Source organism: Cynocephalus volans, chromosome 4, assembly GCF_027409185.1.
Source record: "Cynocephalus volans isolate mCynVol1 chromosome 4, mCynVol1.pri, whole genome shotgun sequence".
NCBI classification, from domain to species: Eukaryota; Metazoa; Chordata; class Mammalia; order Dermoptera; family Cynocephalidae; genus Cynocephalus; species Cynocephalus volans.
The window spans coordinates 94,282,368-94,300,167 of NC_084463.1; positions in this window are offsets into that span (position 1 = coordinate 94,282,368).

Sequence of the window (17,800 nt, forward strand, 5' to 3'; positions counted from 1 at the left end):
GATAATAATAGGACTTAACTTAGGCTTGCGGAATCTATGGGTTGATGTAGATAAAATGCTAAGAATGGTGCATGACACACAATAAGTATTAAAAGTTAGTGTTTTCTCTGATTATTATAATTTTGATTATTTTCTTGGAAAAAAAATTCCCAGAATGAGATTGCCATACATTGTATCATTCATAGATTTTGATAATATTCTCTCCATTTCTCTCTTCCAAGAAAGTTTGGATTAATTTGAACTTCCATTAGCTTCGTATGAGAGTATTATCCCTTTCACATTCTATATTTTCTTTTCGTTTTTAAAAATTTTATAGATGTCATATTTGATTGTTTTAATTGATACTTTTTGATGATTTATTAAGTTGATATATTTTATTGGGCACTTATGAAATATTTTTTCCTTTATAAATTGTTCCATATCTTTGCCCATATTTCCATGAAGATGGAAAAATTTCTATAATTTTTAAAAACTTTTCATGTGTTATTCACATCTAAAATTTGATTGCCATGTATAAAACATTATTTTATTATATGTATTTTGGTTTTATTTATACAAATTTTAAGTGTGAAGAAAATATCCACATTAAGCAGTAAAAAGAATCAGTATTTTCCTTGATTTTTTATTCCTTTTTATGATGTTTATAATGACCTCCTCACTTCCCAAATCATAGAAATAAAGTTTCTATATGTTCTAAAGTACATGGTGTTTACTTTTTATATTTTTATATGAAATTTATCATGATATATGATGTGAAAGTCTATTCACAAATGTTATTCCAATTTTATAAGTCCATATACTAACAATTTTTTTCTTTTCTGATTGATTTAAAATATCACCATTATCACATATTCAACCTTTGAAATATAATTTTCTTTGTAACTTCATGTTGAATTCTATTACCATACTAGTACCATACTAGCTCTCCCTACCTTTGCCCTTTTTCTGAGGCTCTTGTAACTTGAGTACAGAGCAATATACACAAACTCTAAAGGCCGAAGTGCACTGGAGCTTGTAACTGGCTACACTGTCTCACTGTAATTTTAAAATCCAGTTCATTTTCTTGCAAGCAGATTTGTTTCTGAGGCATTTTTTGGTTTTGATTTTAGTATTTCTTTGGTATTGGTTTTATTGTTTTACCCTGAAAAGAAGTATCTATTTAGGTTAGCAAATGATGATTGAGTTTCAGAAAAATAGACAGGGGCATTACATTGACTCACAGCATCTGTGATGGTGTGCCTCTAACTAATGTTATTCATATTTAATGTTTTAATTGCATGGCAGAATATTTTTCTGTGTTAAGTAGATACTGTATCTCAGTAGATTATTTTTCTTTCCTCGATAGATATTTTAATCTGGAAAGATACTTTATTTGGCTAAAGAGAGATAATTAAAACTTTCTTTAGAAAAGCAATATGGTAAAAGGAATTCTGTTTTATAGACTCCCAAATTATCATTTCTTATCTCAATGAATTAGTTTTAGAATCTTTTAATCTAATTAATCCTTAACCAAGTGTAACACTATGGGGTGATATTTTGTGTAGCTGCCAGTGTGCATGGATTTAATTATGGATTTGCAAACAGATTTAGATAAAACTATTTCTGGCTAACCTAGCCTACTCTTGGTTTAAGATAAGAAACATTTTAGTTAACTTAAATGTCTTATATTAATCCGTTTGTCTGCATAGTGTGTCTGTGTTCATGTACATGTTTATGCACATTCATTTATTCTTTTTTCTGAGTTGCCTAGAAGTACTGATAAATTTTTCAACATGGTATAAATAAATTTATATGAGGCAATAGAAAGAGATTATGCTTGGAAATTAATAGATGTGATTTTGACTTTTAGCTACTTTCTCTCTCTGGAATTCATTTTCTTGAAATATAAGAAGATTGGAAACCTAGGGATACTTCAGGATCTAACATATTATGATTCTAAATTTAATAATGTTAAAACTCATTTCAGAAAAAAGAAATCATTTTACATTCTTAAATGTGTATGTATTTTATATCTAGACCTGAATTCTAGAACTCTTAAACAAACTTTACCTTGGACATTTTCCTTTCCAGATATTAGCTACAGAATTGTGATCCCAGCAGTTGGGATTTTGGTGACAAAATCACAGATGATTAGGGGACTATATTAATCAGGGTTTTCCCAAGAAACAAAACTAATAAGATATAGATATAAATATAGATATAGGTATACAGATGTATAAGAGGAGATCTATTGCAGGAATTGGCTCATATGATTATAGAGGAATGAGAAACCCCATGATATGTCATCTAAAAGCCCAGGAAAGCCAGTGCTATAATTCAGTCCAAATTTAGAGGCCTGAGGACAAGAGGAGTTGCTGATGTAACTCTCAGTCCAAGGTTGAAGGCCTGAGGATAGGGGTCTGCTGGTATTAGTCCTAGAAAGCCTGAGAATCAGGAGCTCCAGTGTCCAAGGGTAAGAGAAGATGTATGTCACAGCTCAAGAAGAGACGGAAAATTCACCTTTCCTCCTCCTTTTTGTTCTATTATGGCCCTCCATGGATTAGATGAGGCCAGCCCACATTGTGAAGCCAGATTTTTGTTACTCAGTGACTCAAATGCTAATCTCGTCTAGAAACACTCTCACAGACATACGCAGAAATAATGTTTAGCCAGCTATCTGGGTATCCTTTAGCCCAGTCACATTGACAGACAAGTTTAACCATCACAGGGATCCTGAAAATACATATTCAAAATGTATATGCAATACACCATCAGACTAGAAGAAACATTAAAAAAATTGAAAATGTAAAACTTTCATTATTGTTACAAACTACATATGTAATAAGTAACACAAAAATTAAAAGAATGAAAACTATATGTTTAAAACATAGACATTATCATTGATTAACTGTGGATGTTATTTTTTCAGTTTGTTCTGCTCTACATTAAGAAAAAAAAATATCTATTACTTGTGGGAGTTGAATAAAATAACTTATATAAAGCTCCAAGCATGGATTTTGACACTGAAGAATGGCACCCATTACTTTATTCCTCATCTGTGCACCTTTCATTGTGGAAAATTTCAAAAGAATGTAAAACAAGGATAAGAGCACAATGAAACTCACATATTCATCATCCAGTTTCAACAAGTGTCAAGTCCTTTCATCCTTAACCCATTTAGCATTATTTTGAAGTAAATTCCAAACATCACAACAATTTATCTGTAAATATTTTAGTAGGTATTTCTGAACAGTACATTATTTTTATATAAAAACAACCCCAATAACATGATCATATCCAATGAATAATAATTTATTAGCAATAGATCCAATGAAACATTAAAATTAAAACACAGTTCTCTACACTAGAGCAGGAGCAGGAGCAGAAGGGTGGAAAGGTGGTCTTAAATATAAATCTCTATTTTTTCATATTATGTATATACATTTTATGTTTTATTAGGTTTTTGAATGGAATGTGGTACCTGAGTCTCAGAGCAGTCAAATGCATAGATCAATTATGCTCCTGGAACTAGAATATTCACTTCTTGACTCTTGGATCAATCTTCCTCCCCTGCTCCACTCTAATATCTATACTGTAGGTACTGAAAAACTTCCTGTTGTATATAAGTATAGTCAATTAATGTTATTTGAAGTAGTTATGTTTTATAAAGTAGTAAAGAACACTGAATTAGTAGATGCTGAACCACTGCTCTTATGGGAAATCCAGGGTTATGTTCCTGTGAGCCTCTGGCCATACATTGTCAACTGATCAATGTATAACTTTGTCTCATATGTGTTTCTGTTTAAAGATATCATGTTTAATATACATTGCTGATTCATTAACACTGACCTTATGGCCAACAGCACTATAATTTATGCCTGAACAAAACTCGTCTAAGATATGTATTCTCTCTATAAGGCACACCACAGAATTCTTGTATTTAGAACACTAGTCAGCACTTCACACTAGATGCCCATTTTAAACAGTGAAATCACCAATAAAAAGCACAAAAGTACCAAAAATATCGCACTAAATATACTGTGAGAAGGACACATTTCAATGTGAGAGCTGAAACAAGAAGGCAGAGAGAGCCTCACCTGGTTCAACCTCAGCTGGAAACTTGCACATCATATGACTCAAATTTTGAGTCATTCTGCACATGTGTATGAATAATCTCAAAAGCACAAGCATTGATTTTGGGATTAAGAATGTATTTTACCAAATAGGCAAATTTGAAAATATGGAATTTATGAATAATGAAGTTTGATTGTACACACATTTATATATGCCTACATTTGTATGCAGATAGTTTTAGAACTTTGAAATTGACCTTTGAGAATAATTGTAAATAAATATTGAATTAGGAAGCTTAGGGAGAATAAAAGGGTGAAAAGTAGATTGCAGAGAAATAGATAATTTTTTAATGCAGCATTGAGTGAAATAAAATACACTGAGAAAACAACATCCAGAATTTGTAAGTGACATCTCTGAGTCTATTGATGAGAAAGAAGCTGGGGTGTCTGAAGCATGTTGTGATGGAAAGAGACCATATAACTGCTATGTTCTAACCTGCCCTGGTTTGTATGAACCACAGCAGAGCCATTACCATTCACGTAGCTTAAAGTGGGGCTTACAAAGTCAGTGAGCCTCATTTATCTTTCCTAAAGTTAGCTGAGAGAGAGGGCAGTGGTCATGCAAACTGTTCGAACCCCTAAACAAAACTATTTTAAGTGAGCACAAATTTTGAGTCTCAGACAAGAGACATGAATGAGGTGATCATTTTACTGACTAATTCCAAAGGATTTAGCACTGAGATTTGTTTCACAAGATGACAACTTGGAAATGTTGAGGAGGTTTTTCCTGGAGGTCTTCAAAGGCTCTTTGCTTCAATAATCTAATTCTTTGGTTGAGCCATTCATTTTGCCTATAAGAATAAGGGGTTTCTTAACACATAAGAAACTCCACAGTCATGAAGCAGTGGCTTGAGATGATTAAAACAAGCTTTTCCCATGATAGGCTCAGTGCAGGAATCTGGATAAATGCTAATTCTGTGATTTTCATATTTCAGTGATTTGGCCCTCTTATCAGTTCCCATTACGCTGGCTTTTTTTCATGAAAATGAAAAGAAAATGAAGGATTGCAGTTTCAAGTTTCCTCTTAATGCGACGGCTGCCTTCTGTGAGAGTCATCAGGAAGTCAGCTCACTCAAATTTTGAAACTGACTAGAATCTGTAATTACTGGTGTTGTCTGAGGTCCATACTCTTCTGAGGACTTGTGATTCTCCTTGACTTTCATTCAGTGAGCAGGATTCCCTGAGCTTCGTTTCTTTATTCTCAAAACACCCCAAACAGAGTGAACTTGGGGATTGCCCCGGTTATTTCTGCTGGGCAGAAATTTGTATTTCTAGAATGCTCTGAGTATGCAAGAAGACTGGAACTATCTCAATTTACTGAGGAAGCATAAGCTAGCATAAAACAGGGAGAAGAATATATCATGTTATTTAAGATGTATGTTTAATGTACATTTCAGCAGGATTTAAAAGCTAGAAGTGACTATGGAACTAAAAATCTGTGGAACTGTATAGACATTTGTAGCCTTCTCTGGATGGGGTTAAACTCTTTGCAGGAATGTAAGTCAATTTTATGCAATTCTCAAGAGGCAGAGTAACCACTATTGTCACTGAAGGCTCTACAATGCACTCTTAACAGCAGTCTCCAGTTTCTCTTGCTAAAGAGTGGGTATTACCCTTTAACCAAATTAAAGGAATGTAATAGTTAATTTCATGTGTCAACGTGACTGGGTTAAGAGATACCCAGGTAGCTGGTAAAGCATTATTTTTATGTGTTTCTGTGAGGGTGTTTCTAGAAGAGATCAGCATTTGAATTAGTAGACTGAGTAAAGAAAATCCACCCACACCAATGTGAGTGGGCATTATCCAATTCTTTGTGGGTTTGCTTGAATAGATCAAAAGGAGGAAAAGTGAATTCTTGCTCTCTTTTCTTGATCTGGGATATCCATCTTCTTCTGCCCTCAAACATCAAGGATCCTGGTTCTTGGGCCTTCTAGGACTTACACAGGCAGATCCCTGGTTCTCAGGCTTTCAAATTAAGACCAAATTATACCACCGGCTTTCCCGGTTATCCAGCTTGCAGATGGCATATTGTAGGATTTCTTGGCCTCCATAATTTCATGAGCCAATTCACATAATAAATTTTGTCATACCTATCTATATGTATCCTGTTGATTATGTTTCTCTGGAGAACCTGACTAATAAAGAGAGGCCGTAGTTCTGGTTAGAGTAACTAAGGAGATAGCTTCTGTGTGGAAAGACAGAGTCCTCTTCTGTGTGTTCCTCTCTTCAGTACCTACTGAACAGCCCTTATTACTAATTATGGATTTTAATACATGCATATTAAGTATAGTAAAATTTCATGAACACAACAGCTGCCTTTCTAAACTGAGTGAATTGTCCCTATATGTTCTCAGTGTGAATGATTATTCTTCATTTCTGGCACTTTTGTCTCTCCATTTATATCTCCTCTATTTTAGTAGAGATTTAAATCCCCTTTATCAAGAAGAAAGAAAAAGCAATAAAGTTTGGGAAGATGAAATAAAGTAAGCAGAAAGGAGAGGAAAGAAAAGAATTATTAGTTTGGTCAGGCAATTTGCTTGATATGGTCCATCATATCATGGCCTATTTAATCCTGGATGGCTAAACCTTTGGCACTGTGGTGATTTTAAAGTATGTCCACAAATATGATACTCTTCCCCTCAAGAGGTGGAGCCTAATTCCCCTCCCCTTAAGTGAGGACTGGACTTAGTGACCAACTGCAAAGAAATAGAGTATGGTGGAAATGATGGTACGTCACTTCCAATACTAGATAGTAAAAGGCATCATAGCTTCCACCTTGGTGTCCCTCTTATATCACCTGTTCTTACAAAGCTGGTTGCATTTCATGGAAAGGCTAAAGTAGCCCTGTGGGGAGGCCCATATGATGAGAAACTTCACAGGAGATCCTGAGTCAGAAACCCTCAGCCAAGCTGTTTCAGACCCATAAAAATTGTGAGATAATAACTTTATGCTGTTTTAAGCCACAAATTTTGGTGTAATTTGTTACATGACAATAGGTAACTGATACAGACATACCCTCATAATTTACAGCATCTATTCTAAATAATTTGCCAGCAACTTATATGTTATCTATTCTGGCCTACTCCCTGATTCTCAAGATCCTAACTTTATTACTTATAATCAGTTGTTTAGTTTCACCTGCAAAAGGTAAGACAAGCTTTTTCTTGAGAAAGATCTAGATTAATAAAAAGAATCATAATAATATAATGTTAGATTTTGATAAACATTTATTATATGCCAGTATTGGTGCTAAGCACTTCACATGCCTTATTTACACTAATCTTCACTATAACCTCATAAGAAGAGATATTATTTCATTTCACTTACGAGGACACTAAAGTATAAAGGTAAATACTTTATCCAAATATATGGTTTGTATTAAGTAGAACACAGATTCAAACTATGCTCCACCTAGTTTTAGTCCCCGTACTCATTACCTCTACTTTATTCTTCCTTGTCCTGGCTCTACCATTAACAATGGTCATATTGTTGAACCACAATATGGGTAATGGACCAAATATCTGTGTCCCCTTAAAATTCATACATTGAATCCCCAACTCCCAATGCAATGGTATTAGGAGATGGGGCCATTGGGATATAATTAGGTTTGATGAGGTCACAAGGATGGAGCCCCATGATAAAATTAGTGTCCTTTTAAGAACAGAAGAAACACCGGAGCTTCCTCTCTTGGTCATGTGAAGAGATATAGGGAGAAGTTGGAGGTCTGCCAAGCAAGAAGAGGGCCCACACCAAGAACCTAATCTGTCAACATCTTGATCTTGGACTTCTTAGTCTCCAGAACTTAAAGTACATGGTTGTTTAAGCCACCAGTCTATGGTATTTTGTTATGGCAACCAAAGGTGACTAAAACAAACAGCAATTATAGTAATAAATCACTACAATAATAACTATAATGTACCTCATATACCATTTAGGAGCCTTCTCTCTCTGTCACCCCACCACCTGAGTTATTGATTTGAACCTCCTCCAATTTTATGAACTGTAGAAAACCAGGTTCTCTTCTCAAAATTTCTTAAAATTCTTTGTTCTTACATTTTCATGACCTCTCTGCTTCCTGGGCTCCAGCTCTGTGATGCTATTCCTTGTCCTAGATATGAAGCTTAGCCTTCTTTTGAGTATAAAACAGAAACTCATATCCACTCGAGTAAAGCATTTGTAGCTACAATAGACTTTTCTTTCTAAAGGTTTTTTGTTTGTTTGTTTTTATGGAGGATGATGCCTAGCTAAGGTTAATGGTGAAACAATGGAAACAACATTCAAATCCATACTTAACATCCTATTTCTAAAATCTTTCTGTGAAACACTAAGACATTTTACTGTTTGTATTAGTTTTAGTGCTGTTGTAAAAGAATACCACAAACTCAGTGGCTGAAAACAAAAGATATTTATTATTTCATGGCTCTGGTAGTCAGAAATCCTAAATTAGTATCACTGGGCCAAAATCCCTCCACAAGTTTAAAGGAGAATCTGTTCCTTGCCTCTTACAGCTTCTGGCGGCTGCTGGCATTCCTTTGCTTGTGATCATGTCATTCCAATGTCTACCTATGTCTTTACATCACTTCTTCTCTCCTCTGTACATCTAATAACCCTCTGCCATCCTCTTACCAAGATATTTGTGATTACTTTGGGGCCTACCTAGATCACGCTGGATAATCTCCCTATGCTGAGATTCTTAATTTACATCTGAAAAGACCGTTTATTTTTTCCATTTAAGGAAGCAGTTACAAGTTCTAGGGATTAGGACAAAATATCTTTGAATGCCCATTGTTCAGCCTATTACACCATTCTCACCTAATTCCAGCCTATTTCCATTTCGTTGGTATTCATCTCTCTCTTCCTCCTATTCTTTCTTCTTAGCAACGTCTCTCAAGGATGGCTTGAGGTGAGCTAAATTACCATCCTTCTATTATACAAAGCAAGTGAACTCCCCTCAGTCCTTAGAACTAAATATTCATAAAAGTACACAATAGACAAAAACAAAACAAATAAAAAATATAATACAAGGACAATAAACAAAAATCTTCTATTTAACAGAAATCATGGTTCTTAGAATTTTTCTTCTTCTTATACTTTTTACTTATCTCTTAAAATCTCATGAAAATTTAAAAGTAACTATTATGTCTTAATATTCTGATGAAAATTCTGAAATAAATGTTAGTTTCACTGTTTTAAAGACGACATAATTGGGCCCAAAAGACAACTGAGCAAGGTTGTACAGGTAGGAAGGGGTGGAGCTAGAATTCTAAAGTAGAGATACCTGCTCTAAGGCCTTGTTCCTACTCCTCCTTGATGTTCGGTTTTCTAGTCTGTAAAGAGATGAAAGTATCACTAACCAAATATTTCTCCCAAAGTTAGATGAAGTGATTCAGGTGAAAGTAATTTTTATACTATAAAGCTTTATGCAAAAGCAAGCACTGTCACCTTCATAATCACCACCAAGGCTCCCATCACTGCTACCACCATCACCACCACTGTTTCCACCACCTCCACAACCTCCACTGCCATCATCAATACCACCAGCAACACCATCACCATCATCACGACCATTACCACTATTGCTGCCTTCGATATCATTACACTGTCACTACCACCAACACTATCATTTGTAGTCATATGCTGTAACTAGCTCATACCAGCTCATGAGATACAATTGTTAACATCTCTTCCCAACTCAGCATTCACTGACGTATTGGTAGCTCAAAATAGGCCATGGTAGGAGTGTTTACCCTTTGAAAATAGATAAATACTAAAACCAGGGATTTTTATCCTCTAGCACACCAAGAATCCTCACAACCATGACTGCTACCATTGCCAATACCACCATCTGTCAACATGATCCCCATCTCTACCATTACCAACATTACCGCTCCCACTCCAGCTGCTGCCATCACATTATCCTCAATATCATCAACCCATCTTTATCATTACCATCTGAAAGATAACATTTTTAAAATGCCGTTTTTTTCTTAAATGAATCAGCATATGGTTATGGTTATTTAGGTGGTTATGTATAAGAAAATAATGTAAATGTTGGCCTTGGTACCCGAGCCTACTGTGTGACAGCATCATTGTGGGGAGTGGGATGCGGGTGGGGAGTGGGGAGAAAGCTCCAAGCTCAGCATCCTTCCTGGCTATAAAGCATACTGTGAGATTTTGCTGGATTTATTGAACAGCCAAAGTCTATCCAGACCAAATCCATTAAAACAATCCTGCTGGCATTCTATTATTTGCACATGAATTAACCTGCAGATTACCTGAAATACATTCATCCCTGGCAATAGGAAGAGGGGATGATGTGTAAAGCTGACATGTCTACATACCAGGGGAGGTTTGAGGGCGTGAGTAAAGAAACTCTTTTATTATAGCATTGGACAGGGCTAAAAAGTGAGTTAATTATGGCTTAGGATGCTGAAAACAAAAACATTTTAGTCTTTCATTAGAGAGAAAAAAGGAATAGAAAGCAAACAATAGGATAGGTAATAATATTTGTTAAACAGCTATGAACTCTGCCTTTATAACACTATTGGTAAATATTATTTACATTTTACTAATAAATGAACTGAGAGAAGGAAAGTTACACTAGATGCTAGGGTGGTGTTCTCTGATTTCAAAGTTCATGTTTTTCTGTGTTATCTTGCTACTTCATAGACAGGAAGGGAGATGATATTTAGTAAGACAGAGTAGGTTCCAGAAACAAAGTCAAGAGTTTTTCATGTGTAGCTCTTTACATCAAATAAAACAAATTGGGAAGTAGGCATAGTTATCTTTATTTTACCATTCAGAAAATGAAGACTTAGAGAAACTAAGTTTCTTGTTCAAGGAAATCAGCTAATAAAAACCAAAACTAGGATTCAGATTCATAGTGCAATGTTCTCAACACTACCTACTCTCCTCCCTTTACAGCAAACTATGGTGATGTTGGTACATGTATGCATGTTTACTGAGAAGTTGGTCAGACTCTTTTATAAGATGATTTAAAATGTCCTTTGCTTGATAGCAACCTAAAGTTTCTATTTTCATTTTATAGGCAAGTTGATTTGTTTGGGATCTTATTTTATTAACCGCTTAAACTAATGTCAATTTGTGTTGTGTGGGTGGCTTTCAAGCTGATAGCTGAATACCATACTGAAGATTGCCTTACTTAATTGGATATATTTGAAATCTGGGGCTTTGTTCATTATTGTGTACATTAAGATTAATTGTTCACCTTTTGAAGTTCTTTTTAGACAATGTCTTTAATTGTCATAATTACGTGTGTCTTTTTAACCCTCTTTATTTATTTGTTTATTTATTATTTTATTTTAACTTCTCAATATACATTGTAGTTGATTTTCATGCCTCTTTACCTATTCCTTTTTCCCCCTCCATATTTCCCCTCCCCCCACTACATCATATCTGGTTCCATGTCTTAACAAGTTCAAGGAATTATTGTGATTGTTGTGTTTTCTTCCCCCCACACCACCATTTATTTGTTTGTATATTTATTTATTTATTTTTTAGCTCTCACAAATAAGTGAGAACATGTGGTATTTCTCTTTCTGTGCCTGACTTGTTTTGCTTAATAGAATTTTCTCTAAGTCCATCCATATTGTTGCGAATGGTGGTATTTCACTCTTTTTTACAGCACAGTATTATTCCATTATGTAGATATACCACAGTTTCATTACCCACTCATCTGAAAATTGAAATTTGGGCTGGTTCCAACCCATAGCTATTGTAAATAGTGTTGCAATACACATGAGAGTACAGGTATCCCTTTGGCATGATGATTTCCATTCCTCTGAGCATATTCCCAGAAGTAGAATAGCTGGGACATATGGTAGATCTATCTGTAATTGTTTGAGGAAACTCCATACCATTTTCCATAAAGGCTGCACCATTTTACAGTCCCACCAGCAGTATATGAGAATTCCTTTTAATCTCCAACCTTGCCAGCATTTATCATTCTTGGTCCTTTGGATATTAGTCATCCTAACCTTAGTGAGATGGTATCTCAGTGTGGTTCTGACTTTCATTTCCAAATGCTGAGTGATGTCGAGCATTTTTTCATGTGTCTGTTTGCCATTCATATATCTTCCTTTGAGAAATGCCTATTCAGCTCCTTTGCCCATTTTTTAATTGAGTTACTTGGGTTTTTGCTGTAAAGTTGTTTGAGTTTCTTGTATATTCTGGATATTAATCCCTTAAACTATACTACAAAGCTATAATAACCAAAACAACATGTTACTGGCATAAAAACAGACACACAGATCAATGGAATAGAATAGAGAACCCAGAAGTCAACCCACACACCTACAGCCATCTGATCTTTGACAAAGGCACCAAGCCTACACACTGGGGAAGAGGCTGCCTCTTCAGCAAACGGTGCTGGGGTAACTGGATATCCATATGCAGGAAAATGAATCTAGACCCATACCTCTCACCATATACTAAAATCAACTCAAAATTGATTAAAGAATTAAATATACATCATGAAACAATAAAACTCCTTAAAGAAAACATAGGGGAAACACTCCAGGAAGTAGGAGTGTGTACACACTTCATGAATATGACTCTAAAAGCACAGGCAACCAAAGGAAAAATAAACAAATGGGATTATATCAAACTAAAAAGCTTCTGCACAGCAAAATAAATAATCAACAGAGTGAAAAGACAACCAACAGAGTGGGAGAAAATATTTGCAAAATATACATCTGACAATGGATTTCTAACCCTCTTTAAAAGCCCTGTATTGATTCTAATTACTGTTCCTTATGCTACTTTTTGCTAACGTCTTGGTAAAGGCAATCGTATGATCATTTATTTTGAATTTTTTCTACTTATTCATTTACCTAAGCAAAAATTTCTTAGGTGACTCATCTTCCCTTTAATCAGCTGTCAGGTTTTACATAATGCCAGTAGGAGAAATAAACTGTAAGTAATTACATGGTAGAAGGTCATAGAAACAATTTAATCTCAGACTAAGGAATTCCCAGCTGCTACTAAAGTGCATGTAAGATGATGTTTTAGCAAGAACTCTTTTCTTTCTGTATACTCAGTACTTCTTTGGTTTACTCCTTTTCCTTTACTTTCTGTGTCACTAATTTGGAGAAACCCTTACTTTTCTTCAGGTGGAATCCATATTATATTTTCTAGTATTATCCTTACGTGTGTTTGTATTCAGTTAGAATTATAGTGTGACTGAGCTACAGGTAATCTTGAACCTTTTCTGCATAAGAGAAGGGAATAGCAAAGAACCTGAAATAATGCGTGTTCCTTTCTCTTGCATGTTTAAATGTTGGCTGTTCTGACACAGACGCTGTCCTTTGTGCTGAAGACAAAGAGAGCAAAGGTTCACCCATGGCATCACAGACGATGTGGAAGATATCACAAACAGTAATTAATTAGAGCGTAAGCAGTATTAAAACCATTAAGATTAGTTCTTTCAGGAACATGGAGGTCAGTCAGGTCTAACAACTTGAGTATCTATTGGGGGGGAGGGCAGTGCATATGGAAGGATTTGGGAGGCTATTAAGCCAAATTTTCAGATCCGTTTTGATTAATAAAGGATATAGTCAAAAATAGTTAGAAAAGGACAAGAGAGGAAGAAAAATTAATTCCAAAGAAATTTATTTATGTAATATCGTTTATTTTTCACATTGACCCTATTAAATTTACATCAATTGTTATAGCTCTAAACAAAAACCTAAAACTCAGAGAAGCTAAGTAATTTTCCAAAAGCCATCACTTAGTAAGTGGTCAAGCCATGCTTTGATTCTGTATCAGTATAATTCTCAAGGTCTCTTTCTTTGCTATATTAGAGATTTATAGTTTTTTGGATCTCCTGGATGAGTAAAGTAGATTCTTTTTAAATGGAAATTATCATAGTATTTTCAACCTTACATGTAATGATGTTTAAAAAATAGCTATTATCTATTAGAAATCCCATTTAATAGAAAGGAATCTTAATAAAAAACTTAGCATAGATATATAGGACAAAAGCATTATTGTTTCCAAGAAAGAAATAGTTGGCAACCTCTCTCTCATACAGGCAAATACACTATATTATTCTATTTTTTTTTTCTTCAGACCTGTGAAGACTGTGGAGCAGTATTTAGGAACCACAACTGTAGACTAGTAATATATATCAATTTGGGATAATTATCCAGGCACTCTACTATTTCCTTAGAGAAGAGCCACCACTCAGAGAATGCAAGTGTGCTAGCCCAAATGGCTGACTTCCCAGGGGCCCTATGTGTGATGTCCTGTGGTCATTTACATATAAGTCAACTCTATATCTCTAACATGTGTTTATTTTTTTGTGTGGTTGGGGGATAATTACAGCGTAGGGAATGAGCAGCCACCTCCTTAAGAACTGATGGTCAGAGTGAGAGGTAGTGGAGCTCCTACAATCAGGATTAGAAATGCCAGCTTTTCCCTCTTGTTTACTTGGAGGAAGAAATAAAACTTGCCAAGTGCACCACTGAGCCTCCCAATATGAAGTCCTAGTTCAAATACTTACTGCCTGCTGCTATCTGAATTTCCATTTAAAAATAATTATCAAAACCATATGGGTTAATAGGGTCGGAGGAGAGTCTCAAACTGGAAATATGTAAATTGCAATAAAGTTCACCTTTTGCATTTGGCTGAGTCTCCCCCAAGCCCAGAGCTTCCCTCTGTGCCTTTTGCAGCATGGTTTCCATACTGCTGCCCCCACCAGGGCAGAGGCCACTCCTTCTCCCCTTGGAATCCCACACTATAGCTTGGAGCAGGAGGATAGAGTGAACTTAATTTTCTTGTTTCCAGTGGCTTCCCACCAATTTATCAGAATCATTTTAAGCTCTCCTCCATGATAAACCTTCCCTACTTTCTCCCCCTACCTCCAGAAAAAAATACCATGGAGTCCTGTGTGTCCACAGTATGTTCTGTGCTAACTTCAGTATGAAAATTTCCATCATTTCTTAATCCATCTGGCCATCTGTCTACTAGATTGTGAGCTACTTGAAGGCAGGGAATAATCTCTGGATCATTATTATTATTATAAGGAACTCATCTCTGCATCTCTAGCACTTACGTGTTACCTGACATAGTTAATAAATGGCTGTTGAAAGACTAGAAACTCTTATAAATTTGATTTAAGCCATGGTGCTAAATTATGCAAATAATAAAATGGCTTTCTAAAATAGACTAAAATGAATGTATTATGAATTCTCAAATCCACTGATTGGAAATCATACATAGAAGGTTTTTTATAGACCTTGAAAATTAAGTAAGATAATTAAGACCATTCCTAACAAGACTCATTTATGCCATCAAATAGTTAGGTTTACGTAATAAAAAATAAAACTAAACAAAAATATCTGGGTAGAAAGACAATAATATTCAGTGCTAAGCACATACTTCTTTCAGAATGCTAACATTTTTATGTTTGGGTATAGGTTTTAGTGTGACAAGTACTAGTTATGATGACTTTAAAACAATATCAGCACTCTTACTCATGTAGTAATTATTTTTATACACTGTCACACACATAGATTATGTCTAACTCTGAGTTGTCCAATATAGCAGCTACTAGCCATACGTGGCCACTAATCCCCTGAAATGTGGCTAGTCTGAATTAAGGTGTGTTGTAAGCTGGATTTTGAAGACTTAGTACCAAAAAAATGTAAAATATCTAGTTATTATTTTAAATATTGATTGTATGTTAAATGATAGTATTTATGGCACATTGAGTTAAATAAAAATTAATGTTATTGGTTTATTTTTACTTTTTTCAACACCACTACTAGAAAATTTTAAATTTCATGCATGGCTTACATTTATGACTCATGTATTTCTTTAGGACAGTGCTGGTCTAGACAAAGTATGTAAGTGGACCAAGTTAGGTGGCTACCTGGTGAGTTGCTCTTGAACCTTGGGTACTAAGCATGAAGAATAGTAGTATTTAGTTTCATAACATGTTTATTGAAACCACCATGTACCAAACACTGTGCAAAGCACTGGACATGTAGGTTTGAACTAGACAGTCTTGGTCCTTTGCCATCACAAAACAAAACAAAACAAAACAAAACAAAAAACCCTAACAAGGAAGACATATATTAAACAAAGAATTACTTGAGTACCTAATATGACCAATGTGGCAGTTGGCACAGTGAAGAATATAAGGAAGCATAAAAGCCAAAGCATCCAGATTCAAAGATATTTAAAACAGCCAAATACGTTTCCTAATAAAAAGTAGAAACATTTACTCCAGTGTATTTTTTATATTTTGCTATTTTTTCCCTTAATATTTTAAAGTTTGTAGTTAACCACAGCTTTTTTAGATAAAATACATTCTAAATATTCTAGAAGTCTTAGGCCTTTACTTTAATCACTGTGAGATCTTGGTAAGTCAGCAATTTGCATTGGAAAGATCACTAAACTTGATATGCAGAGTCCTGCACTCTAGGCTTGACTTTGTCATGAGTCAGCTGTGCCATTTGTGATAAGTGCTTCTTTCTCTCACCTTAATAACCTCATTTCTAGTGTAAGTAAGTTGGTCTAGCTCACTTCTGCAGCATGTTAGAATGTTTATTGTAACAAGTGGAAAAGTAAAATGTGGTTAAATACTGGGGATTTTTAATGGGCTCAAGTATCTGAAAAGTCCAGAGTTTCTCCACCCCTAATATCAGCAAGGCTTGATCCAGCAGCTTAACCAAAGACCCAACTTTCTCCATCTCTCTATCTGCTTATTTCATTTACAGGCCAGTTGATCCTGCAATGGCTGCAGCAACATTCCTCATGAAAAACCTATATGAGAGAATGACATTGCTTTAGCATTTCCATCGCACGTTCTTACGTTTTCCATGACTGAAGCAGCTTAGATGGCATGCCCATCCCTAAACCAAACTCTGTGCATAAAATAATACCTTGATTGGTTTAATTTAGTTCACATGTTTCACTTATCGAAACAGGAATAAATCCAGTTTCTCTGAAATGACATCAATCCCTAAACAGACAATGTAGCTGTTATGAAAAAGAAAGAAATGGTTGACATGGAGGCAACCCACAACTGATCTTGATCAAGTGCTTAAACCCTATTTTACTGTATTATTTCATCTGCAAAATAACAAGAATGATATAATACTCAGTGCACAGGATTATGGTGAGGAAGAAACAAGAAAGCACATATGAAAGTTCCTAGCATAGAGCATAGTTTACAGTAGACATTTATATCAACTTTTTAGTCACTCCATTCTAGTTGTCTGAGAGTCTATAAGTCTCTCATTTTCTCATTCCTCACTATATTTTTCTGTAAAATACAAAATATGAAAGCTTCTCTTTTGGCTTATTCTGAGATCTCTAATGAGAATTCATGAATTGTGTGAAACTTTTTATATATCAACATAATTGCACTTATTTCTCTCAGAAGCTAAACTGCATTGGTCTGGGTGTTTGTTTTAGTGTGATTTAATGTTTGAAGATATATCAGTTTCCCTACACTGACTAATTGCCATTTCCAGCAACACATCCTGAGAAAAATGTTTTCACAATATTCAGCAAACATGCACTGATTTCTCCTTCTGAACTTCCTTGTAAACAACTTATCAAGCCTTCCAAATTCAGACTGTCATTAATAGAGTAGAAACAGGGTAGTAATTTTTTTAAACTGCTGATGTAGGGTAAACACCAAACATAAACATACATGC